Source organism: Kogia breviceps, chromosome 1 (genome assembly GCF_026419965.1).
Source record: "Kogia breviceps isolate mKogBre1 chromosome 1, mKogBre1 haplotype 1, whole genome shotgun sequence".
Taxonomy (NCBI): domain Eukaryota; kingdom Metazoa; phylum Chordata; class Mammalia; order Artiodactyla; family Physeteridae; genus Kogia; species Kogia breviceps.
Window position 1 is genome coordinate 155,065,906 of NC_081310.1, and position 19,348 is coordinate 155,085,253.

A 19,348-nucleotide genomic window follows, 5' to 3' on the forward strand; every position below is an offset into this window, starting at 1 on the left:
AGGTTGTTTCCATGTCTTGGCTATTGTGAATAGTGCTGCTATGAACATAAGGGTGCATGTATCTTTTTGAATTATAGTTTTGTCTGGATATATGCCCACAAATGGGATTTCTGGGTCATATGGCAACTCTATTTGTAACTTTCTAAAGAACCTCCATACTGTTTTCCATAGTGGCTGCACCAACCTACATTCCCACCAACAGTGCAAGAGTGTTCCCTTTTTACCACACCCTGTCCAGCATTTGTTATTTGGAGACATTTTAATGATGGTCATTCTGACGCATGTGAGGTGGTATCTCATTGTAGATTTGATTTGCATTTCTATACTAATTAGTGATGTTGAACAGCTTTTCACGTGCCTGTTGGCCATCTGTATGTCTTCTTTGGAGAAATGTCTATTTAGGTCTCTACCACTTTTTGATTGGGTTGTTTGTTACATATGGCTGTTTTTGTGCTACCGTGGCAGAACTGAGTAATTGTAGCAGAGACCTTACAGCCTGTAAAGTCTAAAATATTAACTATCTAGTGCTTTTTAGAAAATCTTTGCTAACCCCTGGTATATATTATCTCATCCTTTAAAAAAATATATATTTTTTTGGCTTCCCTGGTGGAACAGTGGTTGAGTCTGCCTGCCGATGCAGGGGACATGGGTTCGTGCCCCGGTCCGGGAGGATCCCACATGCTGTGGAGTGGCTGGGCCCATGAGCCATGGCCGCTGAGCCTGCGCATCCGGAACCTGTGCTCCACAACGGGAGAGACCACAGCAGTGAGAGGCCCACGTACCGCAAAAAATATATATATATATATTTTCAAAATTTACATATGAAATATATAAATTTATAAATAAACATCTCATCCATAAATGAAATATATTATAAATAAATGCAATTTTCATGTGCAGTAGTACAGAACCAAAAGAAAGATTGGAGAGTCAATTATACATCAATAAAAAGAAATTGGAGAGCACTACTATAGGCCATAATGAGTCCCAGAAATATTTGATCATGGCAATGGCATAATCATATTAGCAGGGCAACTACAGTGTCAATTTGAATGCTTGTTTGTGTTGAAATAGGAGAGAAAGTTAATAAACTTGATATAAATGTTTTGTGATTCAGACCAAAAAACCCCAGCCAAAACCTGGGTAGAGGAATGGCAGTTGGGATAGAGAGGAGGGGATTCATGCAAGTGACTCAGATGTGGCCTTTCAGCAGTCCTTCACCTACAGATGACAAACTCCAGGTTTGGGGGAACAGATTGTTTGGCTACAAGAAACCATCAATAATGATTTCTGTGATCATCTCATCTTGGCCCAGACCCCATTCCAGCCAAGTTATTAATACATGCATTATTCTTCTAAAAGAAATAGAGAAATGCATTCCAGATTGCCAAAGAAAGGAATTCTCCATGATTTATACTGAAATGGTCCTCAAACATTTTTTTTTCTTCCAATCATCCATCTTCAAGAAATACTAAAGACAAATATTTCATGAATCCAGAGGTGCTTCTGGCCAGCATCTGGAGATGATCTTGAGAATACAAATCTGTTATCCTTTTTCACCACAGGCTCAACTGTCAGAACATGTAATAAACATAACCAGCCAAAGGGCTGGAGGGAAGCAGAAAGCATACAGTTAACCACTGTAGCAGATGGCAGCAGAAATGAGGGTGTATTTGCCCATACTTTCCCCATACCTACTTTTTATAGCTCCACTTCATCCCTTTTCCTAACAAATGTTTGAATGCTAGTTAAAGACCGTCTTATTGCTGATACTCTCCCAAAGTGAAAGTCTTATTAAATTGTCATTGGAGGATACAACTCCGTGCAATAGAATGGATACAGGCTATTAAGTCAACTGGATCTGAGTTTGATTGCTGGTTTTTCTATTTAATATCTGTGTGACCTTAAAGTTTTTTAGCCTTGCTGAACACTATTCCCACATCAGTAAAATGGACTTGTCTATAATGTGATAATGTAGGTGAAATTATTAGCACAGCATTTGGCATAACCTTAAAATAAATGTTGTTGTAATTATCATTTCAAAACCATTCTCATGTTACCACTACCCTTTCATCAGATTGTTAAATGAAATAGATAGAATATACCAATTATTGTTGAGACTATGGAGCAACTGGAGTTCTCATACACGGCTCATACATATATATTTTAAAGCATAAAATTAGTACAAACCTGCAGTAATACCTACTAAGCTGAACACAGCCCAGTACTCAGCAATTCCACTCCTAGGTATGTACCCAAAATAAATACTTACATATGTTTACCAAGAACATGAACCAGAATGTTCAAAGTAGAACTATTCATAACAGCACCCAACTGGAAACTACTCAAATGCCCACCAATAGTATAGTACAGAGCTCAGCAAAAATTTTCAGTAAAGATAGTAAATATTTAGATTCTTCAGGCAAAGAAGCAAAATCAACTTATTATTGCATCATTTCTCTTTGTAGTGCCCCAACAGCAGTGCAAAGCAACAGAGTGCTGCACTGGTCTCTGCTGCAACTACTTAACTGCCATTGTAATGTGAAAGCAGCCACAGATAATGCAAAAAAGAATGAATGTGATGTGTTCCAATAAAATGTTATTTATGAACACAAATTTAAATTTCATATAATTCTCACGTCAGGAGACATTATTCTTTTGATTTTTTTTAAGCAATCAAAAATGTATAAATCATCTTCACTTGCAGGCTGTACAGAAATAGGAGGTGGGGCAAATTTGGATATAGTTTACCGACACCTGGTAGAGTAGATAAATAAATTATGTATTCACACAGTGGAATACTATAGAACAGAAAACTACAAGTATACTACACAACAATATGGATGAATCTTATGAATACAATTTCAAGTGAAAGAAGCTAAGTGCAAAAAGTATAAGATTAGATTTACATAAATTACAAAAACAGGCAAATGAATCTATGATTCTGTAAGTTTGCATGGTGGTAGTGACAGAAAAGTGGAACAGAGGGGATTCTGGGGTGAATGGTAATGTCTGACTCTTCATTTACTTTGTTTGGTTTATAAAATTCAACAAGCTATATACTTATGTGCACTTCTCAATAAGTATATTATACTTTAAGAAACATTGGAAAAACCCCAGCAAATTCTTTTCCTTTGGTGCAGGACTTCGCTACCTTACACCGAAGCGATTAGGTTTCTAGATGCTCTTCCCCACTTTAGCTCCCTTATTTACTATTCCAGAGAATTGGGAACACCAGTTGGTCCTTTGGTTTAGTGGAGAGAGCAGCTAAGGTATAGACAAGACCCCTGGATTTGGAAATGAAGACCTGAGCTGAACTCCACTCTGTATTCATTGTGCTTTATGGGCAAAGCACTAAGTCTTTCTGAATTTTCTTTTGTCATCTGGAAAATGGGAAAGTAATTCCTTACTTATACGTTTGATGTAAAGATTACCCTTGATAATGAGGAAATGCTCTGTTAAGGTCTATATACTTCTGTACAAATTATGACCACCTAAGACATTCTTTTCTTTTTTTTGCCGTATGTGGGCCTCTCACTGTTGTGGCCTCTCCCGTTGCAGAGCACAGGCTCCGGTTGCGCAGGCTCAGCGGCCATGGCTCATGGGCCCAGCGTCTCTGCTGCATGTGGGATCTTCCAGGACCGGGGCATGAACCCGTGTCCCCTGCATCGGCAGGTGGACTCTCAACCACTGCGCCACCAGGGAAGCCCTAAGACATTTTTTTCTTAACCACCAAGAAGTTTAAACACATTTGTCTTCTTTCTTCTTTGATTTCCATTCCTCCACTTGGGGAGACAGCTTCATGTAAGGGTTTGGAACATAGACTCTCAGTTCATATCTTGTCGAGTAACATCTCTATGCCTCGGTTTCCTCACTGGTAAAATACTTGCTTCATATTGTTCCTCTGGAGATGGTGGGAACCAGCCTCTAAGGTGGTCCCAATGATCCCTGTCTCCTGGTAGTCACTCTTGTATAGTGCTCTCCCACACTGTATGAGGGTTGGTCGGTGTGACAATAGGATATGGTATAAATGAAGGCATCATGCATCTGAGATTAGGCCATTAAAGACTGTGGCTTCCACCTTGAGTCATCACTCTGTCTCAGATCACTCACTTCAGGGGAAGGCAGCTGCTGTGTCAAGCCACCCTATGGAGGGGTCTGCATGGTAAGGAACTGAGGCCTACCAAAAACCACAGGAGTGATCTTGGATGTGGACCCTCCAGCCCCAGGAGTTTTGAAATGACTGCAACTCTGACTGTCAGCCTGTCTGCAACCTCACAAAAGACCCCGATCCAAAACAATCCAGCAAGTTGCTCCCAGATTCCTAATCCTCAAAAACCATACAACAGTGACAGTGTATGATGCATACTGAGCATGCAATTAAATATTAGCTGTCTTTATCATCTGCCCCCTAAAAACTGGCACTTCCACATCTGTAAATTCATTGCCTATGTTGCCATATTGTGCTGTGGAATCGTGTCACTGGCTAGAGCATGGCGGTTTCTCTTCCTTTCCCTGGCTGCCATAAAGACACAAGACTATTAGATGGTTTCTGGCTGAAGAGCATTGGCAGGGTGGTTGGGAGACCCAGTGGAAACGCTCCCTCCCTCTAGCACATTTCCCTCAAGGGATCTCTCTAAGCTCTGCCTCTTAAAGCCTCCCTGCTGCCCTCTGGTCTTTATTACACATCCTATTTTTCAGGTCTCTTTCTTGTTTTCTCAGTCTCCTCAGACACATTGATAATCCAGATTCTCCTTCCGTGGGATGTGGACTTTTGTTTCCTTTTACTGTGGGCTCCATAGTTGCAGGTTTTTCCTAGAAGCAGAGGTTGAGACTGAGTTAGGAGTGTAAGAGCTTTATTAAGGGTAATGTCTATGGAAGGTACTAGAAAGAGAAGCAGGATTGGGCAGGGAAAGCCTCAGGTTGTGATGTAGATCTGACACCTGGGAAAGGAAAGGAGGGAAGAAGCAAGATTGAGTTGAGATAGCCTGAGGTCCCGATGCAGCTCTGAAAAGTCACGGATCCAGCAGTGAGCTATAGAGAAAAGAACCTGAAAGGAGTCCGAATTCAGGCTGAAAGGCCAGTCCCTAGTACCTTTGCCATGCTCATGCTTAGTGAGAGCTCCCTGGGAATCATAATGTCTAAGATTCATATGTATAGTAGTCTATATCTATAGTGAATTAACTTTCAGTTTGAAAGCTGAAATGGATTCTAAAGATGCTAACAGCTGGAGGCTGTCAGTTCACTGCTTTTTGCAGCTGAATGGCAGGTTCTTTCTCTAAGAGAGGTCTGAGTGGTGCACTTCTGTGACTGCTACAGCCATGTTCATTCCCATAGGCAGGTCTGGCCTCCTGAATCCCTGACCCATGTCAAATTTCTGAGCTTCCAGATTGCTTGGCAACAGGGATCTGACTGGCCCTGAATGGAGCATCAATATGAAGAAAGAAGGTACTTATAGAAGATAGAATTAAGTATCTCTAGGGCAACCTTAAGTAATCAATCATTATGTTTTCATTGAGCATATACTATATGCTCTGTACTGTGCATGGTGGTTGCTTTTGGAAACCCCCAACTGTAGAATCATAAAATTAGAAGGGACTTGAGTGCCCAATTAAGTCTCCCTCCCGTGAGCAAGAATCCCTTGTATAACACCCAATATAGGGCAGTATCCTCTTACATACCTCCAGGGATGGCAAGCTTATTACTTCAGTCATCCCTTTTGTTGTCAAACAGCTCTACTTGATAGAATCTTCCCTCTTAAGTGACACTCAAAATGCTCTCACCACCCTTAATTTGTGAAGTCACTTTAATAAGATGTCTGTTCTCTCTTTCATTAATCCTTTAAGTATTTGAAGACTGTTGTCCTGGTTCTTAAAATGCTATTGGAGAAGGGAGGCTATTGGAGTCTCTGATTCCCCAACTGTAAAACAACAGGGTCTGACTACTCGTGATCACCAGTGTGTCTTTATGACCTAAAAGTCTATGAAGCCATGAAAACTTCATGGAACAATTCTCAAATAAAAGAGAAATCCATATAAATTAAAAGACAATGAGCACTCTCTCTGAAGTGTTTGTGGTACATTTCCTCTGGGGCACACTGGGACTCAGGAATAGCAGGACCATCTGCTGAGCTATTGCCCATTTATGTTGAAAGAAAACAGGCTCTTGCTAATTAGAAGCATGCTCTTCAAGATGAAACAATACAAAGTCTTCAACATTTCCCCACCATTAGCAATTCCTGATGTTGACTGGACATGTTAATACAACCCCACTCTCCATCAGGAAAACAGGTAAAACGGACATGATGGTTCACAGCACAAGAAAGAATTCTTTATCCTTCTGTTCAACCATCACACACTGATGCACTAAGTACTCACTATACAGTGGTCTCCATGATAAGTTCTTTCACATATATTATTTTATTTTACTTAATACTCACAAGAACATTACGAGGAAGATTTTATGAACTCCACATTCCCAATGAGGAAAGTTGAGCCTCAGAGTAATCAAGTGACTTGTTCAAGGTTACCTAGCTGGTAAGTGGATGAACTAGGACATTCTGACTTGAAGTCCAGTGCTCTGCCCACTCTAACATTATGAGGAAATTTCTTAATAAAAGACCCATGCCCATGTATGTAGAGTATGCAACTGTTTTAGTTTGGGTTTTCCCAGAAGCAGATCCTGAAACAAGGATTTAGGTTACAGTTGTTTACTTTAAGAGGATAAGAAAACACCAAAAGAGAATGGGAAAGTGATTCAGAGAAGGGAAGGTAAACAATACATTGTGCATTATCAAACCAGCTGCCACTGTGGGCAACTGGAACTAAATCCTGCTGGGTAAAGTCTGAGAGCCAGTATAGGACACAGGGCACAGAGCTAACCCACCCAAGGGGGAAGGAGCTGGGATATTTATAAACCAAAGCTGCCAGTCATTGGTTCAGGTCTTCTTCTAGCAGATGTTAATTTTCTGGCACTACCTGCCATTCAGGGAGATAAAACATGCTTCATACGCTTGAGAAAGACCTTATTTAGGCAGAGATATTCAGGAGCTGGCAATTGGGGACTGGGTTGTTGTGCACTGAAGTAAAGGGCAAGAGGATATGGGCAGAGACCTGACAGAACCTGCTCTGGCAACTAAGTGCCAAATACTATGCAACCTGTCAACAAACACCTTGACCACCTACTGTGTGAAATAGCACAAGGGTGAACCACACAGATGTGGACCTGCTTTCACCCGGCTTCTTATTCAGGCAGTAGGACAGAAATAAGTTATTCCAAATAAATATGTAATAATTTAAATGTGCTAAGTGTTGGTTAGGAGAAGTTCTGAACCCACTTAGCTAACCCTTACTAACAAAGGACAAACTCATTCGATCTTACCCCCTGTCTCCTTTTACCTCTGATTCTATTTTTTAAAATTAATTAATTAATTAATTAATTTTTGGCTGTGTCAGGTCTTCGTTGCCACGTGCGTGCTTTCTAGTTGCAGCGAGCGGGGGCTACTCTTTGTTGCAGTGCACAGGCTTCTCATTGTGGTGGCTTCTCTTGTTGCGGAGCATGGGCTCTAGGTGCGCGGGCTTCAGTAGTTGTGGCCTGTGGGCTCTAGAGAGCATTCTCAGTAGTTGTGGCGCACGGGCTTAGTTGCTCTGTGACCTGTGGTATCTTCCCAGACCAGGGTTTGAACCCATGTCCCCTGCATTGGAAGGCAGATTCTTAACCACTGCACTACCAGGGAAGCCCTGAATTTATTTCTTTTCTCCTTGTCAGAGTCAAACTCCCTAAAAGAGCGTGTTTAGAAGTCTGTCTCCCTACAGTAGATTATGAGATCCATTGGGCATGGAACTTTTTTTTGTTATCTTTAATTGTATTATGTAATATTTGATACATAAAAAGGAATATATGGACTTTGGCATTAGCCAAGATAGAGTAAGTTCCCTCCAGCCTCTCTCCCCCACTGACTACAAGTAAAAATTCCAAAAAAATATATACAAAACATAACAACTCTGAAACAGCAGTTAGGTAGATTGGGAGGGAAGTCCTTTCTAGAATAATGACTCATAATGGTGGTGAGTTTCAGGTTTTGGTTTTTTTTTTTTTCCTTTTGTCTCTCCCAGCAATGATCTAAGGGTGCAGGGAGTCCCAGACTGCAGGGAGGATACATACAACAAAAGTTCTGAAAAAAAGTTCCCCGCTTAACCAGAAGACTGGGAATAGGCAACCTCCATGAGCTGACAAATGTAGGGGGAGATTCCTGGGAGAGATTCTTGTTTCTTTTTTTCTCTTGGTTCTTCCCTGAGGCCAGCCCCATTTGGGAAGAAGTGGTGGTCATGGTGAGGGCATCTATGTGATGAAAAGTAAACCTTTCTTTTCTGGTCAAAGGAACTGGGAAAAGTATCCCTGTGGCCCAAAGAATACAATGTAAATTCCTATCTTTTCCCCCTCTCTTTTCTCGAAGTACTTTGTCACAAGGGTAGGCACATTTCTGTGGAATTTCTCAACAGCACAGGAGGATACCATTCTAAAAGTTATCTTGACTTTCTAGCTAGAGGACTCAGAAAAGAAGTCCTCTGGTTCTCATGGGAACCAAAGAGTGTGAGCGGAATCGTGGAGAGAAGATCTCTGGAAAAGGGGATCCCCTACACCTGTGTATGAACTGACACAAGTCCCTAACCCACCCCTGAAATGTGCATTTCACCCTGAGATGCATATAACAGATCTAATGAAACAAAACAAAGACTTTGAAAACTGAACTGATATTGGAACCACCACTCACAGAAGGTGAGATAGAACTTGTGGTCTGAACCTAAATGGATTGATTACCTGCTAAAACAACAACAATAAATCAACATTTATTAGAGGATGTTAATAAGACCGAGAGTCTCACAACAAAATATTCAAAATGTCCAGGATATAATCCCAAATCACCTTACATACAAAGGACCAGAGAACTCTTGCCCACTCTTAAGGAAAAATACAATCAATAGATATTAACCATGATATAACCCTGATGTTGGAATTAGCAGGCATAGACTTTCAAGCAGCTATTAGAACTATTCTCCATGAGGTAAAAGTGAATACTTTAGAAATAAATGGAAAGATGGAAGCTTTAAACAGACAAATAGAAATAATAAAGAATCAAATTGAAATGTTAAAATTGAAATACTCAATAACCGAAGTAAATGATTCATGGTATAGTCTCAATAGCAGAATGGAAGAAACAGAGGAAAGAGAAAAAAGATTGAAAAAAATTTAAAAAGCCTTAGGAATCTGTGAGACACAGAATATGTGTAATACAGTTATGATGCAACATAATAAAGTGAATACCTAGGAACTTATAACCAAATTTAAGAAGTAGAACAGTATTACAAAGGATTAATCTCCAAAATATACAAACAGCTCATGGAACTCAATATCAAAAAAATGAACAATCCAATTAAAAAATGAGTGGAAGACCTAAATAGACATTTCACCAAGGAAGACATACAGATGGCCAAGAGGCACATGAAAAGATGCTCAACATCACTAATTATTAGAGACATGCAAATCAGAACTACAATGAGGTGTCGCCTCATGCTGGTCAGAATGGCCATCATCAAAATATCTACAAACGATAAATGCTGGAAAGCGTGTGGTAAAAAGGGAACATTCTTGCACTGTTGGTGGGAATGTAAATTGATACAGCCACTATGGAGAACAGTATGGAGGTTCCTTTAAAAACTACAAATAGAACTACTGTACAACCCCACAATCCCACTACTGAGCATATACCCTGAGAAAACAATAATTCAAAAGGAGCCATGTATCTCAATGTCCATTGCAACACTATTTATAATAGCCAGGACATGGAAGCAACCTAAATGTCCATGGACAGATGAATGGATAAAGAAGATGTTGCACATATATACAATGGAATATTACTCAGCCATAAGAAGAAGTGAAATTGAGTTATTTGTAGTGAGATAGATGGACCTAGAGTCTGTCATCAGAGTGACGTAAGTCAGAAAGAGAAAAGCAAGTACTGTATGCTAACACATATACATGGAATTAAAAAAAAAAAGTTCTGATGAACCTAGGGGCAGGATAGAAATAAAGATGCAGATGTAGAGAATGGACTTGAGGACACAGGGAGGGGGAAGGGTAAGCTGGGATGAAGTGAGAGAGTAGCATCAACATATACACTACCGAATGTAAATAGCTAGTGGGAAGCAACAGCATAAGACAGGGAGATCATCTCCATGCTTTGTGATGACCTAGAGGAGTGGGATAGGGAGGACGGGAGGGAGGCTCAAGAGGGAGGGGATATGAGGACATGTGTATGCTTATGGCTGATTCACTTTGGTGGACAACAGAAACTAACACAGTATTGTGAAGCAATTATACTCCAATAAAGTTCAATTAAAAAGAAAAGTAGAACAGTATTAATACACTAGTTGCCCTTTCCCATTGTTAAGCCTACTTCTCCGAGGTAATCTCTCTCCTAATTATTGTATTTTTAATTCCTTTTTTTCCCCATAGCTTTGTCCCATATGTATTTATTCTCTAAATAATATGTTTCAACGTTATTTTTGTTATAATAGTGAGCTTAATATTTTGAAAATTTTAATAATTTAATAACATAATGTCTAAGATTCATCTGTATAGTAGTCTATATCTATAGTGAATTAACTTTCATTGTATAATATTTAAGTGTATAACTATGCCACAATTTAAATGTCATTTTCCTGTAGATTAAGATTGTATTATTTTCAGTTTTTGTTCATTTATTTATTTTTCTATTATAAGCAATGCTGCTATCTATGATTCTTCTTCTGCTTGTCTCCTGATACCCACTTGTATGATTTCTCTAGGGAGGAATCTCTAGGAATGGAACTTCCTCTGGACCATAGGTTATGTGAGTATTTAATTTTATAAAAAATGCCAACTAATTTTTGTACCTATTTACATTCCCTTTCCTTCATATCCTCACCAACACTTGTCAGACCTAAAGATTTTTTGTTAGTGTGTTGAGTAAAAATCATATCACAATTGGCATTTCCCAGACTTCTAAAAAGTTGAGCATCTTCTTAAATGTTTATTTGCCGTATGTGTATGGCTTTTTTGTGAAATGCCAATTCATATCTCTTGTTAGTTTTTCTTTTGGGTTATTTGACTTTTCTCATTAAGCAGTTCTTTTCATATTCTGTACACTAATCCTTTATCACTTAAAAGTGTTACAAATGTGTTCTCCCAGTTTGTGGCTTTTTTTTTCTTTCTTTTTTTTTTTTTTTTTTTTTACTTTATGGTATCTTGAGGAATAGACATCTTTAATTTCATTATAGTTGGAGGTATCACTTTTTTCTTTTATGTTAGCATTTTTTGATGTCTTATTTAAGAAATAAATTTTACCCCTTTGTCATAAAGATAATCTCATACATAATCTGTTATAAATTTTAAAGTTTTGCCTGTCAAATATATCTTTAATCCATTTGGGACTGATTTTTGTATATGGTATGTAAGAAGGATCCAATTTCATTTTAGTCTATTTGGACATCCAATCGTCCTAGCACAGCGGTCCTCAACCTTATTGGCACCAGGGACCGGTTTTGTGGAAGACAGTTTTTCCAGGGATGCAGTGGGGGGGACGGTTCAGGCGGTAATGCAAGCGATGGGGAGTGGCAGATGAAGCTTTGCTGGCTCAGCCACCGCTCATCTCCTGCTGTGCGGCATGGTTCCTAACAGGCCATGGACCAATACCGGTCTGTGTCCTGGGGGTTGGGGACCCCTGTCCTAGCACACTTTAATGAATAAATCCATTTTTCTCAAATAATTGTAATGCCCCTCTAACAGATAATGGTTTTTATATATGTGGAGGTCTGTTTCAGGAATCTCTATTCTAATTCTATAGCTGACTTGTCTGTGCCTGAACCTATACCATACTGTTAAACTTAACAAACTTTATAATAAGTCTTGATATCTGGTATAAGATATCCTCCCACTTTGAAATTGAATTGGCTATTATTTGACCTTTGCGCTTCCATATACATTTTAGAATCAGGAAGCCAGTTTCCCTAGAACATCCTAACGAACTTTTAATTGGAACTGTATTATTTCTATAGATCAATTGGAGAGAATTAATATATTTACAACAGTCTCTCTTTTCATGAGTATAGTATATTTCTCCCTTAATTCAAGTCTTTATTTGAATTATATTTTCTGGATATTTAGATTTTTCTTATTGTTTTATAGGAGTTCTTTATATTTTCTGGGGGTTTATAGAAATGAAATTAATTTCTATATATTGATCTTATAAGGAGTCCCATTTAAAAATTATTTTATTATTCTAATAATTGGTACATAGATTCTTTTAATCTTGTATATAATTATATAATTTTCAAATATGATATTTTTCATTCTTCCTCGGGCCTAATTATTTTTGTTTCTTCCCTTCATCTGATGTCTCTAAGGAACCATGTGGTGTTCCTTAGAATACTGTGGGACTATCTAGTACCTAAGACTGAGAGAAAGAATAAGGGAAAAATCGTGGGATCTGTACATGTGTTTGTTTGTTTGTTTTAATCTAGGAGAATGAGAGATTATTTCCACTTAAAATATTTTAAAAGAATGTTGGAAAACAGAGTTGTATTTTAATTATTCTACAAATGACGCTTATTCAATATATTAATTGTTCTCATGTTGTCTCTAATCAAGGGTTATTGGATATCTTTATTTCCACTTTACAGATGAAGAAATTGAAACAAAGGAATGGAACATATGCTGTCCAAAGTCACAGCTCTCTAAAGTATGGATTAGATACAGTCTGTCCAGATTGTGTGGATGCAGTCTGTCCAGATTGTTCCAATATGTCAGGCTCACTCAGAACTTGAGATGAGTAGATGAAGAGGCAAAGAAAACCCCTGAATTTCTTACAAACAATAGAGTGCACTGGGTCATTATCAGGATGGAGTGATCAAAAGGTGTGTGGAGGGGCTGGAATAAATGAGTTTGACTCTTGACATGTTTTTCTTTCAAGTTAAGACCTATTTCTCCCTTATGGTTTAGTTAACCAATGATTCAATTCTCTTTGTTAATATATCGAGAATTATTTTATTGGCAATGTACTCAGTGGTTTCAGAGAAAAGCACACCCTCCTCTTTTTGCTACACTGCAGCCTGACCCTGTGGCCAGCTGTTCATATACACCCTTTTGAGCCAGCCAAGAACAGCCGCTAACTGTCAGGCCTCAGCTACGTGACAGCCATCCTAGTCCAAGGCCCACAGCTATGGAATTCACTGTCAGAGCAAATTTAACTAAATCCAAACCTCCATTTAGTATAGCCTGGCATAGCTCTTGGCTTTGCGGGGAGGTAGTGGTGGGAAGTCCTATTAACAGCTCCCTCTAAAAAAAAAAAAAAAAGACTGTGTCCTAAGTCTCCCCAAGAGCCATTCCATCCAGAAATCTGGGACCTCCACAGGAGTGTAAGTCTGTAACAGCAGTCAGTTTAAGACTCTCAGGCAATCAAAACCATTCTTCCACAATGTGAGGGGCACCAGCTGTATTGGTCAACATCCCAGCTAGAAACAGATGACATTCTCAAACTGGATGATTTGAGGATAGTTTTTAAAAAGGATTATTCACATGGTACAGTCATAGATTAGGGAAACAAGAAATGGTGAAGTACTCTGAGGCTAGTAACAACAGGAAGTGATTCTAGGCTTATGCTAAGAAACTGAAGGAGGAGAGGTGGTTACTAGAATCCAGAGAGGATCATCTTAGGAAAGGGCACCTGATAGGACCTTCAAATTAGGGACACAGACAGCCTGAGGTGATCTCTCATGGAGAGAATCTACGGCAAACACCCAATCTCACTTTCTTTCTATCTTTTGATCTCTTGTTTCCCTTTAGCTGAACCCAAGGAAGCTGTTGATCATGGGAGCCTGTTGATGGGCTCATAAAGGCCAAGGTCCAGGAGCACAGAGCAGGTGGGAGAAAGGTGGAGAGTGATTATAAAGCTCCCACTGGAAGAGAATTGGCACTGTCCACTACCTTTGTCCTTCACCTTCCCCTCTTGTGTTTGTCCAAGTAAAAGATTGCTGTCTTCAACAGAGATGATTCAAAAATCCTATCAGGTAACACAACATCACATGGGGATTTCAATTCAGTTATAGTCCCATCTGAAGCCTAAAAGAGCCCTAGCAACTACCAGGTTCTTAATGAAAGGTGGGTGGAAATGAGGGGTAAATAAGAAAAATATTAATTAAATAAAACATGCAGGTATAACCTCAGCTTCCATATAACTGATCATGAAGCCTATGTAGTTAATTACAGTTGCCTTCGTCTACTGTCACTTGTATTTCCATTACTCACTGCCAGTCCCTCAGCCAGATGGCATTTTAAAATAATATTTATTTATTTGGCTATGTCAGGTCTTAGTTGTGGCATGTGGGCTCTCTAGTTGTGGTACACAGGCTTCAGAACATGTGGGCTCAGTAGCTGCAGCATGCAGGCTTAGTTGCTCCATGGCATGTGGGATCTTAGTTCCCCGACCAGGGATCGAACCCACATCCCCTGCATTGGAAGGCAGATTCTTAACCACTGGACCACTAGGAAAGTCCCCAGATGGCATTCTTTACCTACTGAAGGAAACCAAAGCTTTGTTTTTATGAGATCTAAGGCCTTGAAAATCCTGTTTTTGTTTTTTTCTTTTTAACCATTTTAAAAATTGAAGTATAGTTAATTTACAATGTTGTGTTAGTTTCAGATGTACAGCAAAGTGATTCAGTTATACATATACATATATATGTATTCTTTTTCAGATTCTTTTCCATTATAGGTTATTACAAGATATTGAATGTAGTTCCCTGTGCTATAGTAGGTCCTTGTTGTTTATCTATTTTACATATAGTAATGTGTATCTGTTAATCCCAAATTCCTAATTTATCCTTCACCCACTCCCTTTCCCTTTGGTAACCATAAGTTTGTTTTCTATGTCTGTGAATCTATTTCTGTTTTGTAAATAAGTTCATTTGTATTATTTTTTTAGATTCCACATATAAGTGATATCACATGATATTTGTCTTTCTCTGTCTAACTTACTTCTCTTAATATCATAATCTCTAGGTCCATCCATTTAACTGTAAATGACAATTTCATTCTTTTTTTATGGTTGAGTAATGTTCCATTTTGTATACACACACACACACACATCATATCTGCTTTATCCATCAATCTGTTGATGGACATTTAGGTTGTTTCCATGTCTTGGTTACTGTAAATTTTGCTGCTATGAAATTGAGGTGTATGTAATAGTTTCGAATTAGAGTTTTCTCTGGATATATGCCTAGGATTGGGATTGCAGAATCATATGGTAACTGTGAAGATCCTATTTTGGTTTTCCCCCATTTTCCATTGAGCAGGACTGTTGGAGAATAAGAAGTGCCCTAATGAATCCCCTAGGTTATAGACACAGTCGTCTTTACCACTATTGTATGGTGGCATTTCAATTTCTTTCTGGTAATTGGAATCAAACATCCTTGCTGGGACAATGGTACCTTTCTTTGCCTATTGGCTCAGCATCATGAGAAGCCCAGAAAATATGGGGGAGTAGTAGTCTCTGCATCTCATTCAACAGTAATAGAACTTATTCTCTGGTGAAAAGATTTCTCCTTTGGGACAGTAGGAACTCCAAACCCATTGAACCCAAGATAATGATTTGGCAAGCAAAAATTTCTCCATAGGACGTTGCCTCCCAGATGGTGCCCAAAGTGAGCCTTTATTAGGCCATTCTGTCATTCCACCAAGACAACTGTATGTGAGTAATGGAGTACATGATAAGACTAGTGAATTCTGTTGAACTCACTGTCATACCTCCCTTGTTATGAAGTGTTTTCACTAATTGGAAGCAAAGCTATGTAGTACATTACAGCAGTGGACTTATTTGCTAATCCCCATCTATGTATAACAATGCATGGTACATAAAAAGTACTCAAAAATATTTCTTAAATGCAGAATGAGAACGGAGTAAATTAACCAAGAATGAAATGAATGAAATATAGGAAACACAAATAGTTAAGGGGGGAGCAAGGGAAGAAATGAGAAGCTCGGAGAAAGAGTGGCCAGAGAGAGACAGAAAAAAATAAATAAATAGGGAAGAGTGCTGTCAAAGTCGAAGTAGGGGAATGGAAAGAAAGGAATAGCCAAGAGGGTCACCTGCTGCCAAGATGTTGCAGTAGATAAAGGCAGGAATGTGAACAGTGGAATTGGTGACAAGGAGGGAGAGAGGAAGAAGAGCCAGAAATCAGTGGATTTAAATGAGGAAATGGAGCCAGAGAGTGTAGACCACTTTTTTAAGAAAATTGGGTGAGAAAGAAAGAAAAGAAGTTAAATAAAAGATAAAGGAAGTTTCAGGAGCAGGTTTTAGTTTCACTTTGTTTCATTGTTGGCCTTAGTATTTTTAAAAAATGTTATTTCTTTTGGATGAAAGAGATTTGATCAGGGTTCTATGCTGCAGGAAGGAGGGAAAGGTTATATCTCAAAGAGTAGATGATTGATTGAGCAAGATTTTAGAGAAGACTTAACCAGACACTGGAGGAAGTGGTTGTAACTTTATCATTTTAGTGGCAGCTGGAAGTTCCCTCACAGTCACCGACCTTTTGGAAAGACCTGGTTCAAGATTCATCCTGTCTCTTCTTTTCCATAGGTTTCTGTGCTCGGTTTCTATCAGCTGATGTAGCTAAGGATGTATCCTAGCTGGAGTGGGGAAGAAAGGACATTGAGGAAGAGTTCGGTGAGAGGAATCCAATATCCAACATTCTTTTGCATCTGGAAGCTGACTCGCATACTCAGCATCTTTCTTACACCCGACTTCTTGTGCTTGGGGTTTGTCTGTCTATTTTTTGTTTTTTCCTATGGACTCCTTCTTATTTTTTTCCTCTGAATCAGAGTGGGTTTGGAAATATAAACACAGGAATCATGACAAACTTGTCCATGTGGGAAAGAAAAGATGTCTCTGCAGTTTTAGTGGAGCATCTGGGTAGCAGTTATAGCAGAGAAAGAGCAAGAGGGCCTCATTAGGACTAAAAATTTTAATTCTTTTCTTTCTTTTCTTTCTTTTTGCCTTATTAAATAAGGCGAAATTTTTTGCTCTAAGGTGGAAATTCAGAGATGAAAAAGTCAAGTTCCCTGTCCTCAAGGAATTGTTGGTGTAGTCAGATAGAGATGTGAACAATATGGACCAAAAACCAAAGACCAAGACCCCCCGGAGTGGAAAAAATTTGCAGGTGGGTTCTGTACTCCCCAGGCCTGAGAACTGAGGATCCCAAGACAAATGAAAAGAGAAATCTTTCCTTAGGGAAGGAAGTTTAAGCATGAATGGGGTGAAGTGGATGATTCTTCTGCAGCAAAGCTAAAATAAAAATATTAGAAGAAAGAAAATAGCAGAATTGAGGAGTACTATTCACTCCTTCATTAAACATTTATAGGGCACCAACTGTGTGTTAGGCAATGGGTGAATTAACCTGTAGCAATGTATGGAGTGATATCTCTCTTGTGCAAACCCAGAAAATTACAGCATCTGACCCACTGATCCCTAGCCAGCCTGGGGTCCCTAGACCTTTAGAGGTCCAAGAAGGTAGTGAGGATGGATCCATGGGTTATTTTAAATGTTTAAACCTGAACTGAAGGTGTTTCAGAATGACCAAGTATGGAATGAAGGGTGTGAATGGCTGGTTGTTGCCAAACTTGCATGGGGCCAGTCTCCTCTGGTCATACTGAAATATTTTCATTTCTCCAAGAAGTCACACTCTAACACATTATACTTCTTCTACCTTGTCTCCTTCCTCTGCTAGTTAATTCTATTAAGTTCTTTAAGACTTGATGTAGGTGATATGTTATCAGGCCCAGTCTGGGTTAAATTCCTCTTCTAGATTCCCATACCACCTTGTGCTTTTTTCTGTCAAAACCTTGATCACTTACACTGCATTGGTGTTCTGTTTCCATTGGTGTCCCCCACAAGACTGTGAGATCTTCCAGCACTGGAAGTATCTGTGATTCATCCCTGAAGCTCCAGCATTCAGCATGATGTACCACCTAACTCTGAGTCTCACCTCTTCTGTAAAATAAGGGGTGTGAAGGGATTGGGGGACCAGTTGGAAAGTAGCATAGTGTGGTGAAACAGATAGGAACAACATAGAATCGACATATCTGGGACAATATCCCAGCTATGTTACAAGTCCTCTTTGACATATAACTTCCATGAATCTCAATGACTCTTGTGGAAAAAGGGAATGATGATACCTGGCTCCACAAGCCATTGTGGAAGATGTGGATAAGTGTTCAAGTGCCTGTAATTTGGTAGATGCTGAGTAAATCATCTTCTGCCTCTCTACCTTATGTGATCATCCAGTTCTTTTACTTTCATATTTTGGGTTTATATCTCCACACAGTCAATTTCAGACAATACTCTCTATGACTCTCCTCACATAATTATTCAAATATTTCATCCCTTTTTCCCCTTTCCTCATTCATTCATTAAAAAAAATTATTTATTCTTTCAGTATTTTTAGCTAAATAATTCGTTTGGAAAAATCCTACCTCCACTCTCTCAGTATTGCCTAAGTGATCCCAGACTAGTGGTTCTCAAACTTTTTGGTCACAAGAACCCACTACACTCTTGAAAATCGTTGAGGAATGCAAGCCATTTTTATTTATGTGGGATATATCTATGAATATTAGAAATTAAAACTGAAATTATAAAGAATATTAATTTATTTTAAAATAACAATAATAAATTCATTACATCTTAATGGGAAATTAATATATTTTCCAAAATAAAAATAATTAGCAAAAAGTGTGGCATTGTTTTATATTTTTGCAACTCTCTTTAATGTCTCATTTAATAAAAGATAGCTGGATTCTCATAACTGCTCTGCAGTCAGAATCTGTGCAATATTTTGTTTTGTTGAAGTTATGAAGAAAATCCATATATGTAGTTGGGTGTAGGATTGATTTTAATAACCTTTTCAGATAATCATGGATAATTTCCTTTGATACTACACCAAAACTTAACAAGTGTTAATTTCATAAAGTATAGTTGCAATGTGAAACTTGAAACCATGTCAATGAGCTTTTCACATTTTACTACATTGAAATCCACTGGTCTATTTTTTGAAGGGATTGTTTTGCCCATGAATAATTTTGTAACATCATGTACTGGTCATATGGAAAATATCAGTTTTCTGAGTTATGTAGATTTTCAAAATGTTGACTCACTTCATTATACAAAATCAAAAAATTCACATTTCTTATTATCACCACAGGCTCATGAGAAAGTCTATATTAGGATGTTGTCAAGCTCGTGATGGCAAACACAAGT

At 38.6% G+C, this 19,348-nt stretch overlaps 1 long non-coding RNA gene across 1 annotated transcript in view; it reads left to right on the forward strand.

Annotated features, from left to right (window-relative positions):
• Nucleotides 1-13,961, forward strand: part of LOC136792042 (uncharacterized) — a 346,949-nt gene extending 332,988 nt beyond the window's left edge. Inside the window, exons 3-5 of the long non-coding RNA XR_010835189.1 lie at nt 10,848-10,891; nt 12,720-12,953; nt 13,882-13,961. This is a non-coding gene — a long non-coding RNA (uncharacterized lncRNA). The remainder of the gene's footprint in view (nt 1-10,847; nt 10,892-12,719; nt 12,954-13,881) is intronic.
• The last annotated feature ends 5,387 nt before the right edge of the window (nt 13,962-19,348 follow it).